This window comes from Canis lupus, chromosome 26 (assembly GCF_011100685.1).
Source record: "Canis lupus familiaris isolate Mischka breed German Shepherd chromosome 26, alternate assembly UU_Cfam_GSD_1.0, whole genome shotgun sequence".
Taxonomy (NCBI): Eukaryota; Metazoa; Chordata; class Mammalia; order Carnivora; family Canidae; genus Canis; species Canis lupus.
In genome coordinates this window covers 39,151,637-39,170,447 of record NC_049247.1, presented here as the reverse complement: position 1 = coordinate 39,170,447, position 18,811 = coordinate 39,151,637, and the positions used below count along the sequence as shown (strand labels likewise).

The following is an 18,811-nucleotide window of genomic DNA, read 5'->3' as shown; positions in this document are numbered from 1 at the left end:
CCCGAAGGCAGACGCTAAAGCCCCGAGCCACCCAGCGGCCTCACTGCTTTGCTGTGGGTGTCCCTGGATTCGGAGCCGGGGAAAGCAGGTGAGGCCAGTGCCCGCAGGCCCCCGGAGAGCAGCCGCAGGACAAGCTCCGTTTCCCGTATCCCATTCATGGGGGCAGGAGCACAGACGCCGCAGCCAGACTGCCCTGGGGGAAGCGTGTCCCTGGGACCTAGCTAGCTGAGTGACCCTGGGCAGATTACTGAGCCTCTCCGCCTGGCCTCCCCTCCATGGATCACCATGGAGCTCACCTCCTGTGGTCCCTGCGGGAGGTTCTGAGGTGCATGCAGGGCTACGTGGACCGGGGCGGAGGGGGGTCTCGGCTGCGTTTGTTGGCTGCAGTGGGTGCTTCGGGAAGCCAGCAGCAGGGTGGCCCCGCGGGGACCGGGCCTCCCAGCCACACCCTTGAGCTCTCCCGCCCCGTAGGGGACCAATGCAAGCTCAGGGTTTGATCCTGCCTTACCTGGATCTTTAGGGCTAAAGGTTCGAAAAAGAGAAGTCTGTGTTTGCTTCTCGCTCCTCACCTCTGAGACCTCCCACCCCTACCTCTTCCAGGAGCGCCCATTTCTGGGTCCCTGCTGTTTCCCCATTGATCCAATCCAGTGATTTCTTCTCCTTGCTTTCCCATCTTCCTGCCTTTTTGTCTCTCTTTGGTTATCCAGCCTCTTCTTGGAACATGGCTCTTGCTTGGTTTCAGTGAGGTTGCTCCAAGCTGCTTTCCTTCCTGAGTCTCTAGTTTCCACGCGTGGCGTAGCACAGAGGCCAGCCTCAGCCTCAGGGTGTTTCTCTTCTTGCTAAAAAAGCATTGACTCTGTATGTGTAGGTCAGATGGGTAATAGGTGTAGGTCAGGGTGTGGGTCATTCGTACCAGCTTCTAGTGCAAATCTCCAAATCGCCGCTCGCAGAGCCTCTCGCACACACACACAATGCATAATAGGCGCACCTGTATGTCCATGCGCATGTATACACTGCGTGTGGAGACACCCTGAGGGTACACGCGACACGCGAACTACATAGTTCAGCACACCATTATGTGTCTGTAGGCGTGGTTTGCATAAACACCATCACATGCACGCACAGGCACAAGCACGCAGGTATTCACACATCTGCATGTACACACCCAGTATAGACATGTACTTCCTCCTCTCTGTCTCTACCACTTCTTTTTTTTGAGATTTATTTATTTATTTATTTGAGAGAGAGAGTGAGTGGGGGAAGGGGCAGAGAGGGAGACTCTCCAAGGAGATTCACTGCCCAGCGCGAAGCCAGATGCAGGGCTCCATGTCACGAGCCTGAAATCACGACCTGAGTCGGTGCTTATCCGACTAAGCCACCCAGGCGGCCCCACGCACTACCCAGCGTGGCCTGGATCCGGGAAGCTTTGCCATCGCCCTGCCCTTCCCCGTCGGGTCCTCATTCATCTCTAGTGCAGCCCGGCTTCCTAGCGGGGGCCACACTCCCGATACGCGGTCTCCATAGGCGGGGGCCCAGGATGCCCAGCCAGCACGGGCGCCTAATCTAAGGCAGCGCGTGCTCCAGCAGAGGGTGTTCGCAGGGTGCCGAGAACCGGGGCACCTGGGTTTGAAGGACAGAGCTTAGGGAGGATTTGTCCGTGTTCACAGGCAGGGCAGGGCGGGGGGCGCTAAAGGGACCTGGGCGCCCGGTGAGGAAGCGGCGGCTCGGGGACAAAGGGCCGCGGCGGCTTGGCACCGCTTGCCCACCTGCTGCGCCCGGGCCGGACCGAGCAACGCGGGGCTGCCTGGCGGCCAGTCGGTTTATCGTGAGCCCACGGGTGTGTGAGTGAGCCGACCCCGGGGTGGAAACTCTCCTGAGAAGCTCCGGCTGTGTTCTCCAGGCAGCCGTTCCTTCGGGAGAGAGCTGAGCCCCCAGATGCTAAGCAGAGGACGGATGTGGTTCCATCTGGTGGACGAGGGCGACTGAGACGCGGTACCGGCTCCTGTGTCGGGGCCCCTGCAGGCCTGGCTCCAGGCCCAGCTCCTCTGCCTGCAAGCTCTGTGAGTGCAAACAGGCTACTGCATCTAAGACCCAGTTTTAAAAAAAAAGGGCGGGGGGGATTGTGCTCAATAAGGAGGGTATTTGGAGAATTTTGCGCTCTGCTTCCCATGGAGCAAACCCTCGGGGTAGCAGCTCCTCCGTCACCAGCTGTGGGGAAAGCATCAGGGCTGCAGGTGGGACCTCATCACCTGGCTCCCAAGGTGACCAGGGCAGGTAAGCGGGGGAGGAATAGGTCTCTGTCCTGAAAGCAGCACAGGCTCAGGGAAGGGACGGCGTGAGGGAAGCGCGGCCTCCGCCTCAAGCCTGGACTTCCTCCTGCCGCGGATGCAGCCGGGCCACCCTGGCGTGGGCTGCAGACCAGAGCCACTGGCCCGGCCCCGTCTCCCTTCAGCCAGGAGGCACGAAATGGTCTTTGAAAGTTAAAAAAAAAAAAAAAAAGTTAGTGTGAGCAAAATTTTTAGACAAAAGCCCAAGGGCATTTCCTCCCTCTAAATATCTTTGGCCTATTTCCTTTTTCTGTACTTTTTGATCATGACTCAAAGCAAGAAGAGAAACTGAAGCTGCCTTGCCCAGCGGCTGGCTTGGGGCGCGGGGCGCGGGGTTCTCCCCTGCCCACCCGGCCTCTCCTCGGCCTCCCCTTGGGCAGCCACTCTGCCCTCCCTGCCCGAGAGAGAGGCCTCGGGAGGAAGGGGCCGTGTCCCACGGATCCGGATTCCCTGGAGAGCGCGGCCAGCGTGGCTGCAGGGCTCGGGCCGGTGGCGGTTGCTGAGCTCCCTGCTCTCCCATGTGATGGGAATCTTGAGCCCTCGGAACATCAGTTTTCCTTTCTGTGAAATGGGCGGAGGTTGGGGTACGTGCAAAGTAGGGGGCCTACTTCCCAGGCTGCCAGGCGACCTCAGGGGACAGTGGGAGGACACGGGGGAGGGGGGACCCCGGGCGTGTCAGGAAGGCACCCAGGCCATGGCCTCCTGTCTACCCCTGATGCCACCTCAGGCCTTCCCCGCCAAGCCTGGCCTCGAGGCTCCTGCCTGCAGCCCTTCCCTGAACCCTTCTCCTCAGCAGCCCAGGCTCTGGCCCCCTTGCTGCGTCTTGGGGGGAATCCGGGGGGAGAGTGCCTGGGGGTGAGCAAGGCGAGTTTGCAGAATGGGGGGCGGAGTGTGCGGGCAGGAGGGGTGTGGGTGGGAGAGGGCTCTTCCTTCCTCCTGTGTGGGGACCTGGACGGATGCACGCCCCACGCCCCGCGCTGCAGCTGGCTGCAGAAAGAGCTCGGCAGCCAGAGCCTTAGAAAGACGCCCCATGCCCTTGGAAGCTAAGTGGATGGAACCCCCCCTGCCAGCACTTGGAGTTCCCAGCTAAGTGGCGGGGGCGGCTCACCCCGGGCCATGGGCTCGATGCGTCTGAGTCCAGCAGGGCCTGGGAAGGGAGCCGGTGTGCCGCCCTAAGGAGACTCTAGCAACGCGGAGGCAGGATCCCTGTTTCCTGCTGCGGAACCTGAGGCCCGGGCACGGGCAGTGCCTTCCCCTGGGTCACAGCTGGGCTGGAGCTGAGGACTGTGCCGCCCCTGCGCCTCCCTGCAGGTGCCCTCCTCGGGGTCCTCAGAGCCCCTGGGGGCTCCCTCCCGCTGAGCAGCAGAAACGTGGTGAGTGGCCACGGCCTAGAAAGGGCCGCAATGCATACTGTTTAGTCACTTGCACAAACAGCACATAAACAGCTCTGCTGGTTTTTAGCAACTCAGGTGCGGTGTTTATTCCCCACTGGGCCGAGCTCCACATACCTTTGCGGGTACTTCGTGTAAACGTTTACTGCATCCCTGTGACCCCAGACAACCTCTGTTTCGACAACGCTTAAGAAAGCAGCCCCGTCCTGGAGCCCAGTGAACTCAGCAATGAACGGGGAGGGCGGGGGGCTCCCACGATCCATGCAGGACGAGGATGGATCTTAAAATAACAATGAGAAGTAAGGGAGGCCGGACAAAAGAAGTGTGCATCTGTGGTTCTATTTACATGAAACTCCAGAAAATGCAAGTGAGTCTGTTGCGACAGAGGCAGACCCGTAGTTGTTCAGGGAAGGGAGAGGGCCTCGGAGATGCATCACCCAGGGCACAAGGAAACTTTCAAGGAAGAGGGTTATGTTCACCACCACCTTGATTGTCGTGCTGGTTCCATGGGCACATACACATGTCAGATTTATCCAATTGGATACTTTAAATATGTGTAGTTTATTGTACGTCAGTTATGTTGGTGATGATGACGACGATGATTTATCATTTATGAATTTTAGCTTTGGGGCCAGTTTACCACGAGAAAACTATGGCAGGGGACGTCATGATACCATCATAAGCAAGCACACGCCTACAGAGTGTAAGGTCCGTCCTTTGCCCATCTGTACCCCTGACCTATCGGGAACCTTCACCATCACAAGAAGCCCACTTGAGAGCCTACAAAACCTCAGACCCCTTTCTCTGAGGCCCTCCCCCTGCTCCGCACATGTACACAGACAGGCTAGGCTCCTGTAGCCATGTCCTACTATGCGATCCGTCTCTCGTGGTCACAGTTTGGGGGACCTGGGTTGGAAATCTGTTTCACATCGGAATAAATGGACCACACAACACGTGAACAAGGGGGTCGAGATGACCACGTTGAGGCTGCCGTCTTGGATCATGTGAATGGAGACGCTGCGGAAGCTCATCTACAGAACAAAGGAAGGGCGAGTAGGTTATCAGGGAGGAGAGACGAGACACACAAAGATGCCTCTTCTTGGCTGTTCAGACGTCATTGTGGTTCTCATATGCAAAGAGAACGTTGGCCAACACACGGGGGCTGGGGCACCCTTCTGCATTTAGGTGGAAGGAGGAAACCCCTCTGGTGCCAACCAGGCTAGGGGTCACGGGCGGTTGTCACCAGTGGATGCTAAACAGATACCTCCTAAGCAACGGCTGGAGGTGGTGGGAGTGGAATCAATGTGTGGCCTTTCTCGATTGGCTCCTTTCAAGTAAAATAATGTGTTCGAGGTTCATCCATGTTGTTGCATGTATCAGTGTCTATTCCTTTTTATTGTCAAATAATATTTGATTGTACGGATAGACTGAATTTTGTCTCTCTAGTCACCAGTTGCCGGACACTTGGGCTGTTTCCGCCTTTGGCTCCTATTGTGAATAACGCAGCTATGAACATTCATGTAGACTTTTTTTGTGGAGACCTATGTTCTTATTTCTCTTGGGCATAACCAGGAGCGGAATTGTTGGGCCATATGGTAACACTAACTGTTGAGAAATAGCCCCCATGTTTTCAAAGCAAATGCATTATTTCTCATTCCCACCAGAAATGTGGAGTGTTCCAATTTCTTCATATCCTCCCAATCTCTGCTGTTTTCATTTTTTAAAATTATAGCTATTCTCGTGGGTGTAAAGTGGTCTTTCATTGTGGTTTGATTTGCATTTCCTTAATGACTAATGATGTCAAACATTTGCTCATGTGCTTACCAGTCATTTGTAAATCTTCTTTGAAGAAATGTCTGTTAAAGTCTTTTGCCCTTTTATTTTTGGTCTTTTGTTATTGAGTTGTAAGAGTTCTTTATATATTCCAGACATTACACCTTTATCAGATATGTGATATACAAATATTTGAGCATATTTAAGACAGATTTAAGTTTTTGTTGGGGTGCCTGGGTGGCACAGTGGGTTAATCATCTGACTCTTGGTTTCCGCTCAGGTCAGGATCTCAGGGTCATGAGGTCGAGCCCTGTGTCAGGCTCTGTGCTGAGCTCGGAGCCTGCTTAGGTTTCTCTCTCTCTCCCTCGGCTCTTCCCCTCCCTATCCTCTCTCTCTCTCTCCAAAATACATAAATCTTTAAATAAATAAAGTCTTTCTCTACTCAATCCACAGAGTGTGCTTCCTTAGGAACAGTGTCTTTTAGCTGCTTTCCCCTCCTGTGGTTGTTTCTTTGCATGGCTTATAATTTTTGTGAAAAGCAGACATTTCAAATATTCCAGTGTGGCAGTTCCATAAATGCTTCTAATTGCAGACATGTCTATTTTTTCTTTAGTTCTATCGGTTTTTGCTTCGTGTATTTTGAACTCTGTCTCATGAGGTATAGAAATATCTAGAATTATTATGCAGCCCTAATTTATTGAACACTGACTCTGTGGCAAGTGTTCTCCTCCGTGCTTTCCCTAGGTAGCCTCCTTCCTCTGCTCAAAGTATATTCAGGGGACATCTGGGTGGCTCAGGTGTTGATCTCAGGGTCATGAGTGAGTTCAAGCCCTCTATTGGGCTCCATGCTGGGCAGGGAATCAAATTTTTTTTAAAAAGTGTATTCAGTAGCCACAATATCAGTTTTATAGAGGAAAATCGATGCATGAAGCCTTACACAGCAGGAGGAAAACCTAAGCTGTTAGCAAGAGTCCTGGTTTTCACTAGTGAGTCATGTTAATGGGTGGTGATTCCAACTTTGGGCCAGGCCAGGGGAAGCGATTGCAGTCTCCCTTGAAAATTTGGCCCTTCTGTTGCAGTTGAACTTGTTCCAATTTTGGCGCATCACACACACACCTATTACCAAGATGAGAAGACAACACGCTTTTCCTGGCAAAATAGAAGTAATTAAGGTTGGAGCCAACCTTTGAATTCCTCGTTTCTGTTCTTCTCTTGTAATTTCTGCGAGGCCTGAGAGAGCTGATCAATGTCTTCCTGTCCTTGGGGTTGCACAAAAGCAGTCCCGAAGTGGCCGGTGAGAAAAAAGGAAGCGTCTTAAATAGATCTCTGTTAATGAGTTCATAAAACCCGCGGGCAAAGCAGCTCAGTGGCTCACCCGCTTTGCCGATCGAGCTTCCTTCAAATGCTTCTTCCCCCGAAGCCCATTTGTTTCTTGCTGAATCGCTCAGAGAGAAAGAGCATTGACCTTTAAGTCAAAAGCAGGGATTTGAGTTTTGGCTTTTCACTCCGTGAGTTTGTGACTTCGAGAAAGTGACTTAAGGAATCTGTAAAATGGATCTGCTAAGAGTGTTGTAAAGGCCGTTTTGATAGTAATATGTGAAATGCTACTTAAATATGGGGTCCTGTTATTACTATTATCTTTCTTTATAAATAGAGGAAGCCCGCTTCCTTCCGTGTCTGCTTGGCAGTCAGAGTCAATACTGATAATTGTCATTTCTGAGTTCCTTCCATGGGACAGGCACTTTTATTTACATGGTGTCGTTTGGCCCTCATTGACCCATCAACCTTGTAGGATCTTGCTCGTTGTATCCTTTTTCTACAGAGGATATTGAGGCTCAGAGTGGTTTACGTGCCTTGCCCATAATCATGCCCAGAGTGTGTGTGGAAACCAGGACACAAAATCGATTTTAAGCAAAGCTGCTCTTCCACACACCTCTCCTCTGCTTCATCCCTGAAAATGGCAGAAAGGCTCTCCCGAGCCTGCCATACACAGCCCTGCAGGTTGCACACTGAACGCCTCCAGAGAGTGTCATCTTCATAGATATCAACTCGAATGCCTCCCCCCACCACCACGGAGGTGTGCAGTGTTCCATCCATGGTCCGTATCAGAAGGCTCTGGAGCAGTTCGTGGGCCTTGTTCAGACAGCTGCAACCACATCTTGAACCCTGCATCCCCTCTTGCAGTTGTTCTTGGAGGTACTTTCCACACTTAAAAATCTGAGTAAATGACCTGAAGGCACCTGACCACACTACCTCTTCACGTTTGCTGTGACTTTCTCAACATGATGATGCTACAAGTGCCTTCTTGGCATTCGCCTTCCACGTGTGCCGACAGTGCCTGCTACCCTCCGAGAAGTGGCTGTGAAAGAACTGCCTCACCGATTTGACCGTAGGATGCCAGGACACGGGCAAAAGTGACTTACTTTCTTCGAGTTCATCTTCGAAGATTTCCTTCATCTACTTGTATACTTAGGCCACTTTTTAGTGTCTTAGAGGCAGTCTCCTGTGAGATAAACTCTCTCATGTCTCACTTCCAGAAAACGCGGCTTAGCACGGCTCTATGCACTGACTTTCAGTGGATCTGAGCAAGATCTGTGGTCTGGGCTAAACACACTTAAAGATCTTATCTAATCAGCTCAGTAATAGTTAGAAAAAGATTATTCTACTTCTCTTACCTGGCTATAGGGTTCTATAGAATGTGCTCACAGTCAGGAGCTTTGATCTGTGAAGTTGGATGCATGGATAATTTTATGTCTTGCAAAAGACAAATCTGAAAGACAAGATTAGAGACGTCCAGCATGATGTCTAGTTCACAAAGCAAATAAGAGTCTGGACCACGTTTGAGCTTTCCTTCGCAGATTCCCATAGCAATCACTGCATCCATTTGGAGGTCACAGAGACTTAAATCTTTTGCGTTTTTCAATTCCTAAGAGAAAAGATTTGCTACAGAAACGTTGTGGAGAACATTATTTAAAGCCTCTCCAAGTTATCACAGTGATTTTAAGCTAAGTCCAGTGAGCATTCCAGCAGAATAAGTCCATGTCTCTGTCAGCTGCCCTCTTCCAGAAATAGCCCTTTCTGGAATTCTCTACCCCATTAGAGTCAACATACAAGAGTCAACAAAAACAGTAAAGGGCAGAAGTCCAACTGTCGTCTGTTAAGAATTGCTTCAGCAAGAACTAGCCCCAAACCAAGCAGGTGTTCCTAACCCTGTATGACCTACAGAGCAGTAAGGAGGAAGAGCCCAGACGGCGCCAACTATTGGTCGTCACTTGGCCAGATGACGATGCTATATTCATTCTCAGAGACTTGGAGATCATTTAATCCCCTCAGAAAACTGTGCTTATGCTGCCAAGTGGTCCCCTCTCCTGCTCTTACTGTCTTAAACTGTGGTCTCCAGGGGGGCACAAGTCTTTTACGTCTAAATGTGTATGTTGATAGAACTACATACAGTAATGCACATCACAAACTGGTGACAAAGAGGGCCTTCTTGCTCTCTTTCAAAATCTAAGTTCTTGTGAACAACTGAATGAGCTTGAGGTAGGCTGCTCTTGATGGGAAAGGAAAATAGTATTTTTGAAAATAGATACGTCTTTTAATTCAGTGGAAACTGATGCTGGTCCACAGCTCAAGGGGTTGTTGTTGAGTACAGAAATCAGACTGGGAGGGGTTGGAATGAAAGAGAGAATTCAGGAGACAGAGACTTAAGTTTTAAGGTTTCCAAATTCTTTGTGTGGCTTGACATGATTCCAAAAATGTTTTCCAAGTGAAATACAAAGGCAGTAGTTCCACTGAATATTAGTGTTTCTGCCTCCAGCTCCCTCGAGGGCATCCGCCTTTAATCAAATCTTAGCTGGTGGGGAAAAAGTTTACAACATGTAAGCACCATTTGAAGTGTTCCTTCTGGTTGACCAGAAACATCGAACAAGACAAGAAAGGAATGGAACGGAATGGAATATAGCATGGGAAACTCTTTGTTGGAGATAAATTCTTGAAATGTATCTGTCCTAAGGTGATGGTTTGCCATCTTTCTTCCTTGTCTTCATTGAAATTCCATGTGGTCGTGATAGAAAATGTAAATGGAGACAATTTGGAGCTTTTATGGTTGAATGGGAGGTGGTTACACAAGCCTACTTGATCTGTCACCCATACATCCTCAGGGAACATCTGAGGCACTTCAAGAGCTTGAAAGAACATAGTGAAAACCCAGTGGACTAGGGAATTTCTAGAATCTCACTGTGGGGAACGAGGTGTTTGTTCTTGAGCGATTGCCAGAGGAGGTCAGGAAGAGAGCATCAGAGTGTGAACTCCTGATGGGAAGGATTCTAACTGACTTATTTCTATATCGTTGGTGACTAGCATAAGACCGGGGTCATGGCAGGTGCTAACTAATTCAACAATCCGTTAAATAAGTGACTATATTTTCAAAGTCTGCATTTGAGTGACAAAAGTACCTAAAACTAAGGGAGCCCAGGAAAGTAAGTATCTTAAGGAGCATGCATGTGGGCCTTTTGTGACTTGACATCCTCATCAGTTGCCTACTTAGAGAAAATTAGGTCTAATGAGGAACAAAATAGATTGACACTAATGAATTTCCCAGCTTAATGAGGTACAGCCTCATTAGGTTGAGTTTATACCCACCCTTGAAGTTGGCTGTAAGAACCTGTATACCATGGTTTTCAAATTTTAGTGGGCATAAGGATCACTCCAAAAGTGCTAAACAACATAAATTTTGGGTTGCTCACTAGAGGTTCCAATTCAGCAGATCTAGGGCAGGAACTAGGACCCCTTTTACAAATAGCTCACAGAAACCCTGATTGCCATGGGCACAAGGTACAGAAGAGGTTGACTGTGTGTTCTTGGAGATGACAACTATACTTGTAGATTTTGTGAACTCTGGGCAAAGTAGGAATCCCCGCACCGACTTTGAAGGCAGCCTCAAAGCATTCTATTCCTCCAGAGGTTCTCAGAACGGGAACTTCCACCTCATGGGCTTTCCAGCCCTTGCCCTGCTATGGGGCTTGCCGGAGGAGGCCTTGGGAAGGTGACCCCAGCTGTAGCTGTGGCCTGGATGTGCTCTCTTGACACATTTCTATTCAAACCCTGGAATGACCCCAAACGTCGTAGTTGGAATGTGTTCAAAAGAATGTGGGAAGAGTGACAGAGCAACACAAAGTGAATCTCTGTAACCACATTCCTTTAAGAAAGTCATTTTATTAGGAATCTATTGAAATCTACCAGCAGGACAGGATGGAAAAACCAAATTCCTTTGTGATTATGATATTTTCCTAGTAGCTAAATATTATGACTATGAGGCACGACCTTTAGATGCCTCTTCCAGATGGTAATAGCAACTGACATTTGTATAATGTGTGTATGAAGGGCAATTCTAATCAATTAGCCTGCAGAGCAGACTTGAGAAGCAGATACAGCAAATTTGAGTTTTAGAATATTAATTTAATTTTATTTTAATCCCAAACGTAGTTAACATACAGTGTTATATCAGTTTCAGGTGTGCAATAGAGTGATCCAACAATCCTGTGCATTCCTCGGCGCTCATCGTAAGTGCACGCCTTCATCCCCATCACCTGTTTCACCCACCCCTCCACCGTGCCCCCCAGGTCACCACCGGTTCATTCTTTGTAGTTAAGGGTCTGTTTTGGTTTCTTTCTTTGTTTGAAATATAGCATATTAAGTGGTCTCTGCAATGAAGAAACATGATCTGAGATGATGTTGGTTCCATAATTAGCTTCAATGTCAAAAAATCTTTTAATACCATGGAGGATGAGTGAAATAGTATGTAGCAGACAAAAGCCTCTAAAGACAGATTAGAAAGGGAACTCCCTCCCCCTCACCATCTCCAGAATGTTCTGAGTAACAGTGGCATCTTTATAGGAGGTGTCAATCAGTCACATCACATCTCATTGGAGTGGATCAAGTCATGGTATTTTTTGTTTCAACAAAATACTGAACAATCAGCCTTTTACAGCTGAAACATCCCTAGATTATTGATGAGATCCATTATTTCAGCTACCTCTCAATCTTGTCAGCTCTTCCTCAGAAATACCTAAGTGGAAACACCACCCCAAAATTTATAGAACCTAAAACACACATTTCTGAGGCAGCGGAAGATCCTTGCCAAGAAGCCTTTTGATACTTAGCGTTCTCTTACGGAAACAACGTTGTTCCATCTTTGGGGAACATATGTCTCCCTTTCAATTAACAAAAAGATCTCAAATTCTATCTTGTCCCAATTCAATACCTCTCTCCTTCTTCCTCTGAGAATTACCAAATTTCATGGATGGGATCTTCTGTGAACAGGGATTCTTAAAAATAATCTTCTGCAAGTGTGGAGTAGAATAAAGCGGGGTGGTAAAGACCTCTAGAGTAGAAGTTAAAAAAAAATGGTGGGTTTTATTCACTCGCATGGCTCTTACCCCATTAAATACAGCCTCGTACAACTAACCTCCCTCTTTGGGCCTTGGTGTGTGTCTGGAGTTTCTCATTTAAGAACTTCCATCTTTACCTTCCTCCAGCTCTGATATGTTCTAGTTTGCCATCAGAAATACAACGGTTATAAATTGTCATCATGAGGGATGGGAAATGTTAAGTAGTCGGCTTGTTTCCCAGGCAGATAATTTTCCCAGAGGGGACTCTGGAGAGCAAAACACTCTATGGGAAGGAGCGGGGGGTGGGTGGGAAGTATCAAGGGTCTAATCAGGGCTAGTCCATTATCCAGATAAGATCTGGTTCAGGCACATGGATGCAGGCGTAGCTCCATAAATGGAGAGCCCTGTTAGGCCAAGAGGACACTGCACCCTGCCCAGAAGGGTGACCATGAGCTCCAGGGGCAGACAGGGCTCCACACACTTGCCTCCACCCAGCCAGCCCCCCATCACCCATCTTCCCACGTCTGCGTCTGCCCTGGGTGCAGGAGCTTTGAACACCCAATGAGGCCAGCACGACCACTTTCCTGATTTTTTCCTAGAAGGCTGTGTCTGGTGGAGGGGAATGAAGGCAAGGTGAGAGGAGGAGGATGGATAAAGGACACCAAAAGCTCTATGAATTAATTGTCTGCTGCTATGGTTGAGTTCCAAAATGAGTCCTTTCTGCTCCCAGCTCCCCTTGTTCCCTCCCCCCCAGCCCCCCACCCCCACCTTATGATATCCACAAAAGCTGGGGCAGGCAGGGCAGAAGCAGGAGTCCCTACTGCTCTGCCCTAGGTCCCCAAGGTGCCAAGTCCTTGATGGTGCAGTGGTCCAGGCCTCAGCCAGTCAAAGCAGATGCTGGCCATGAAAGGGTCAATCAGGGTCTCATAGTCAAGGCAGATGCTGGCCATGAAAGGGTCAATCATGACCTCACAGTGTATCTATTGAAATAAGCTGTGTCCCGAAATTATTATTACACTAGCCAACACCAAAAACAAAACAACAACAACAACAACAACAAAAAAAACAAAAACAAAAAAACAACTGCTCAAAGTCGTGCTGCGAAAATTTCCCCCCACAACAGAAGACCTACCGTCGTGGGAGGGGCCTGAAGTGTCCCCTTTCCTCGGCACATTGGTCGAGACAGTGCAGCAGACTCTGGGCAGGGAATGGACGCGGGGTGAGCGACTCTCGCCCTTCGCCAGGCTGCAGTGGTCTGAGATGACAAGTTGGAATCAAGCAATGGGAGCATAAACCGAGGCTAGGAGTTCCTTCTAGATGATGGTTGGCATTTATTTGTATGAAATTTGGCCTTGAATGATACTTGCCTTCCAATTCTTAAAGACTCCGCAGAAAACAACACTTAAAATCTTTACACCAGGAAATCACTGAGAAACCAAATATTTTCCTCATCAAAGAATTGCAATACATACTTTTACCCCTAAAGTTACATATAAGTGTCTACAACATTTGTAGATACTTAAAAAAAAAAGATATTGTTTGTAACATATCAGGTCTAAAAAAATATACACCTAAACTTTTAAAGAGGTAATCTGGATAAGATTGCTTTCTTTCCTATTTTTTTTCTAACATATACACACATAGAGAAAAAGATTTATTTTAAGGAATTAACTCATGTGACTATGACAAGTCAATGAGCCAGAGACCTGGAAGAGCCAGGGTGTGGCTCCGACATGCTCTTTGATTTCCAATTTTTCAAAATAAGCATTTATATGTCAAGGGAAATGTGACGATTCTTGTTAACCATCCTGGAGGCCTTTCTCTGTGCCTGGTTCTGGGCTCAATCCTCTGCGTGCCTCGTCTGTTTTAGTTCCCCCAGATACCCTTTAAGAGTGGAACTTGCATTATTCACATTTAACCGACAGAAGCAGGCTTCTCAAGGTTTGGTGGTTTACCGAAGGTCGTTATGGCAAAGCCAGGATTTGAACACAGGTGTTTGGGGACTGTGGGGCCTTAGGAATAAACTCATTAATAAAATCAGGACAGTTCTTCAATTTTCCAGTGCTACCAAACCCTAATGCTTTCAGCAATATCTAACCACTAAAATAACCCTAACATGGCAAACTCTGGCATCTTATCTCAATAAGCAGATTTTTCCTTCGCCTCTTACTACTTTGCCCTCTCTCTCTCTCTTTTAACTTGAAACCCCGGGAACTTAGTAATTCTGAAACTCAATCTCATTTGTCAGGACCCTAGTTGTTCCAGGACATTGGCAGAAAATTCATGGTGTCAGAATATTAGTTATTTTAACAAAAGCATTAATTTTTCTTCGGAGTTGTCTCGCTCGCTCACTCGCTCGCTCTCTCAAAGGTGAGTGCTCACACAACCTCAACTGACCGCAGTTCGCCTCCTGAGTGTGGCTAACGGAGGATTTCTCTTACTCCCTGGAGGGAAGCGTGGGCACCAGCCTGTCATCGCGGCAGGCCTGCGCGTTAGGGACGCTCCTGCTGGGCCTCCGTGGGTACACAGGTTGCGAAGGCGGGTGAGTGAGCAGGGCGCAGAGCGGCTGGGTGCCGGGGTGCTCAGTGTGCAGGACCGCTAGCCCCTGGGGAGCACGGCGCACCCCGGACCTGCAGCCTTTGGTGCGTGTGTGAGGTCTCCGTGCACCCTGAACCACCCAGCCGAGCCGGGGCTCCTCGGGGGAGTCAGCGCTGGGGCCTGGGAGCCCCTGGTGGCACCATATTTGCCGACCGATAACCCTGACTTTCCATTTCGAGGCCCTGACCAGTGGACACCCCTGCCTGGCACCACTGCCCGGGCTGTTGCTGTGGCCGCCACTCAGCCCCGGAACCAGCTGGCCTTCCCTGGGAGCCACCTCCCAGCCCTCCTGAGCTTCGGGGCATGAGCACGGCAGCGCTGGGCCGGGGACCTTTTAAAAGTGAGATCACCCAAAAAAACCCACAAAACTGCAGGCTGCGCAGCTACGCAGACCGTGCAGAGGCCACCTGCTGGCGGTGTGAGCCCGAGACAGGAAGACCGCGGGTCGCCTGCTCCACCCTCGGCCCTGAGCGGCCACATCAGGTGACTCATTCTTTTTCTTGCTCTGCACCTGTCCACGAATGACGGCGAAAAGGCCAGGAGAACCGCTTTGGGGGTTAAGAGTGACCTTTGGCAAGCAGCCAAACTTGCAGCTAGAGACTCGGAACGACGAGGACCAACTGTGCTTCTCTACCTTTGTGTCCGGTGAGGCCACCGCAGGCCGGGCTGAGCACCCGCGCTGGGCATCGTTCTGTGGCCCTGGGCCCTGGACGCCGGCTCCGGGCAGCTGGCCTCCGTACGCCCACCCTCCGTGCCGCCGCTCTGGCTACTTCTTCAGTTCCAGCAAATTGCTACTTCCTTTGCCCCGTTTCACCATTTTCTTGTGTTTTCCATCCTGTAAGCCTGTCAAATGTGCAACCTTTTCCATACGGTCACCCTGATAATCTTAGGCAATATTGGCCTCTATCCTTCCTCCTCCTCCCCACCAACAAATAAATACCGCTTGGTGGTGAGATCTTGCTTCTTAACACTGGGGCTCTGTGCTCTGCAGCCACATAGGGGTTACTCAACAGAATGGCCCCTTGGGGACTGTGGTCTGTCCCCTTCATGTCTCTCCTTACTCTCCTCGTATAAAACTTGCTTTCAAAGGGCCCCTGGGTGGCTCAGTGGTTGAGCGCCTGCCTTTGGCCCAGGGTGTGACCCTGGGGTCCCAGGATCGAGACCCGCGTCAGGCTCCCTGCATGGAGCCTGCTTCTCCCTCTGCCTGTGTCTCTGCCTCTCTCTCTGGATCTCTCATGAGTAAATAAATAAAATCTGTAAAAATAAATAAATAAACTTGCTTTCACAGAGTTTAATGAAGTTGATTTTCATCCAGTCATGGAATGCAAAAGCTCTTAGGGACCACTGGATGAGAAGTCATACACATAGATTGAAATTCCATCTACTTGACCTAGCTTAAAATTTTGACCTTGAAGTCATCTTCCTAACAGATCCTCAATTCAGTTTCACTACAGACCACATAGCAGCTTCACGGTCTGAATTTTGAAGTTGTTTGGTGCCACATTTTTATTTAGTTATTTTCTTTTTTTTATTGAATAAATCTACCATGTAACGTGTATCTCATGTAGTGTTTATATAGTACGACTGCCTGTGTAGCAATATCTGTCACATGACATAATTGTAGCACAGTATTATTGTCTACATTCATGATACTCTGTGGCTTATTTAATAGTCATTATAGGTTTGTACCTGTAACCACCATCACCCCCGCCCCCCAATATCACGTGGTAGCCACCATTTTACTCTTTGTGTTTTACAGGTTTGACTTTATCAGACTCCACATATAAGTGATATCACACAGCACCTGTTTTTGTCTCGTTACCTTGGTAAGTGTAATATGCTCAAGGTCCAACCATGTGGTCACTAAGAGGAGGATGTCCTCCTTTCTCACAGCCAAATAATATTCCATTGTGTATATATACTACATTTTTTTAAAAGATTTTATTTATTTATTCATGAAAGACACACAGAGAGGCAGAGACACAGGCAGAGGGAGAAGCAGGCTCCCTGCAGGGAGCCCGATGTGGGACTCGTCCCGGGGTCATGACCCGAGCCAAAGACAGATGCTCAACCACTGAGCCACCCAGGTGCCCTGCAGAAGGGAAAATTAAAGCCAGGAAAGAGCAGCGGACAGGCTAGGAAGGTGATGGGGGTTGTCACAATTTTCTATAGGAGCAGCAAGGGAAGGCTTCCCTAAGAAGGTTCCATTTGATTAACAGCTGAAGGAAATGGGGCGTCTGTGAACCTGGCCGAAGGGAATTCCAGTGAGAGGGACTCCCAGTGGTGATGGCTTGAGATGCGCACATGCATAGAGTTTGTGAGGAGAGAAAGGCTCAAGTGGACTGAGCAGCTGGGAAGGTAGAGGAGGGAGTCGGGGAGACCAGGCAGTCTCCCCTCCATGGGAAGCCACGGGAGAGGTTTTCCCAGAGGAGTGATGTGTTCTGGCTCTAATGCGTTCGCTCCAGCTGCTGTGTGAAGAACAGGCAGCAGAAGCAAGTCTGAAATTGAGTAGAGAAGTTGGGAGAAGGCGGTAGCTCTGGCCAGGGCGTAGCAGCGAGATGATGACAAGCGGCTTGAGAAACCGGATGAACAGGTTTTACTAAGATGGGTTACCTTTATGGAAGCAGCAGGATTTGGGATGGCAGAGAGGTAGACGCTCAGTGTTTGATATATTATGTTTAAGATGTCCATAGAGAGGCGCCGGGGTGGCTCAGCGGTTGAGCATCTCCCTTGGACCCCGTCCGTGACCCGGAGGTCCCGGGATCAAGTCCCGCGTCGGGCTCCCTGCATGGAGCCTGCTTCTCCCTCTGCCTGGGTCTCTGCCTCTCTCTCTCTGTGTGTGTATTCTCATGAGTAAATAAATTTTAAAAAATCTTAAAAAGAAAACTGAAGGTAATATATTTAATATAAACAAGCTGAAAGTAATCTAGGATATGAAAAAGGAAAAAAGAAAAAAAGAAAGCAAGCAAGCATTTCCTAAAGTCACCGTTCTGCTAATGAGCGAGGTTAACACCTCAGTGCTTTCCTCTTTCTCTTCTCTCTTGCCTGGAATGAGGCCCTTATCACGAATTCCTGCAGACGGAGGAGGTGGGGAGGCCGGGGAGGGCTTTCCTACATCAACACTGAGCCCTACCAGTGCTCTGGTTCTTAGGGACTCTCGGCCGGAAGGCGTCTTTGGGGCTTGCCACCCAAGACCTACTCTGTGTTCTTTGGGGTTCTTCCCTAAGACTCTAGCACTTTCCACGTGGGGTGTCATGTAGCCTCTTAAATTCATGCCAGCACAAGTTAGATAAAGATCCACATTCATTTTTTTTCTCAGGTATCTGAACTTTCTGAGCGCTGTTAGCGGAACGTTTGTTCTGATTTTGATCCGAGGTCAAGGTCTAGAGTCTGCCCACGGCTCAGGGCGTACCTGTGCATTCGTACTTCTGATAAATCGTGCCAAACTGCTTCTGCACAGTGACCGGACCAGCGTGTACTTCCACAAGCGATATCTGGAAATGGCTGTTTTCCGGAAAGCCTTTATGAACCTGTTATATTTTTCTAGGCTGACGGGTAAAAAAATGGTATTTCCATGTAGTTTTTAAAAAATATTTTATTAAAAAAATATATATTTTATTTATTTATTTATTTGAAGGGGGTGGGAGGGGCAGAAGGAGAAGCAAAATCCCCGCTGAGCAGAGGGCTTGACCTGGGGCATGATCCCAGGACCCCGAGATCATGACCTGACCTGAAGGCAGATGCTTCACTGACTGAGCCCCCCGAGGGCCCCTTTATATGTCTTTCTGTGTGGTCTTGTTTGGACTGATGGAAGGTGTTGTTTTGGAAATAATTATGTACATGCTGCTCTGCCAAATTCTCTTATTGCATGTATTTTTTTTTTAATTTATGCTCTTGGGTTTTCATATTTATAATAATACTATTTGCGAATAATAATAGTTTTACCTTCTTTCCAATTATACTTGTAATTTCTTCCTTGTATAATAGACTGGCTCAACCTTCCAGGAACTGTTAAATAAAAGCAGTGAGGGCACCTGGTGGCTCAGCGGCCGTCTGCCTTCAGCCCAGGCCGTGCCCCCGGGGTCCCGGGATCGAGTCCCGCATCGGCCTCCCTGCATGGAGCCTGCTTCTCCCTCTGCCTGTGTCTCTGCCTTTCTCTGTGTCTCTAGTGAATAAGTAAATAAAGTCTAAAAAAAAAAAAAAAAGAGTCGTGAAAGGAGCCATTCTTGTCCACTCCCTGAGGTATGTTTCTTTTTAATCATATTGAGGAATGATTTGTCTTTTTCTATTTCACTCCTATGGTTTTGAATAAAGAATGTTTTTGAATTTGCCA

General features: G+C 48.9%; 1 long non-coding RNA gene across 6 annotated transcripts; it reads left to right on the top strand.

Annotated features, from left to right (window-relative positions):
• Positions 1–1,704: 1,704 nt before the first annotated feature.
• Positions 1,705–18,568, top strand: LOC111092651. 6 transcript variants are annotated; one of them, XR_005379579.1, is made up of 5 exons: positions 3,250–3,700; positions 10,998–11,052; positions 16,238–16,304; positions 17,798–18,033; positions 18,466–18,568. It is a non-coding gene; the product is annotated as an uncharacterized LOC111092651 (long non-coding RNA). The 6 variants fall into 6 exon arrangements; XR_005379582.1 differs by lacking the exons at positions 3,250–3,700; positions 10,998–11,052 and adding an exon at positions 1,705–2,060; XR_005379581.1 differs by lacking the exons at positions 3,250–3,700; positions 10,998–11,052 and adding an exon at positions 2,090–2,911.
• Positions 18,569–18,811: the final 243 nt, after the last annotated feature.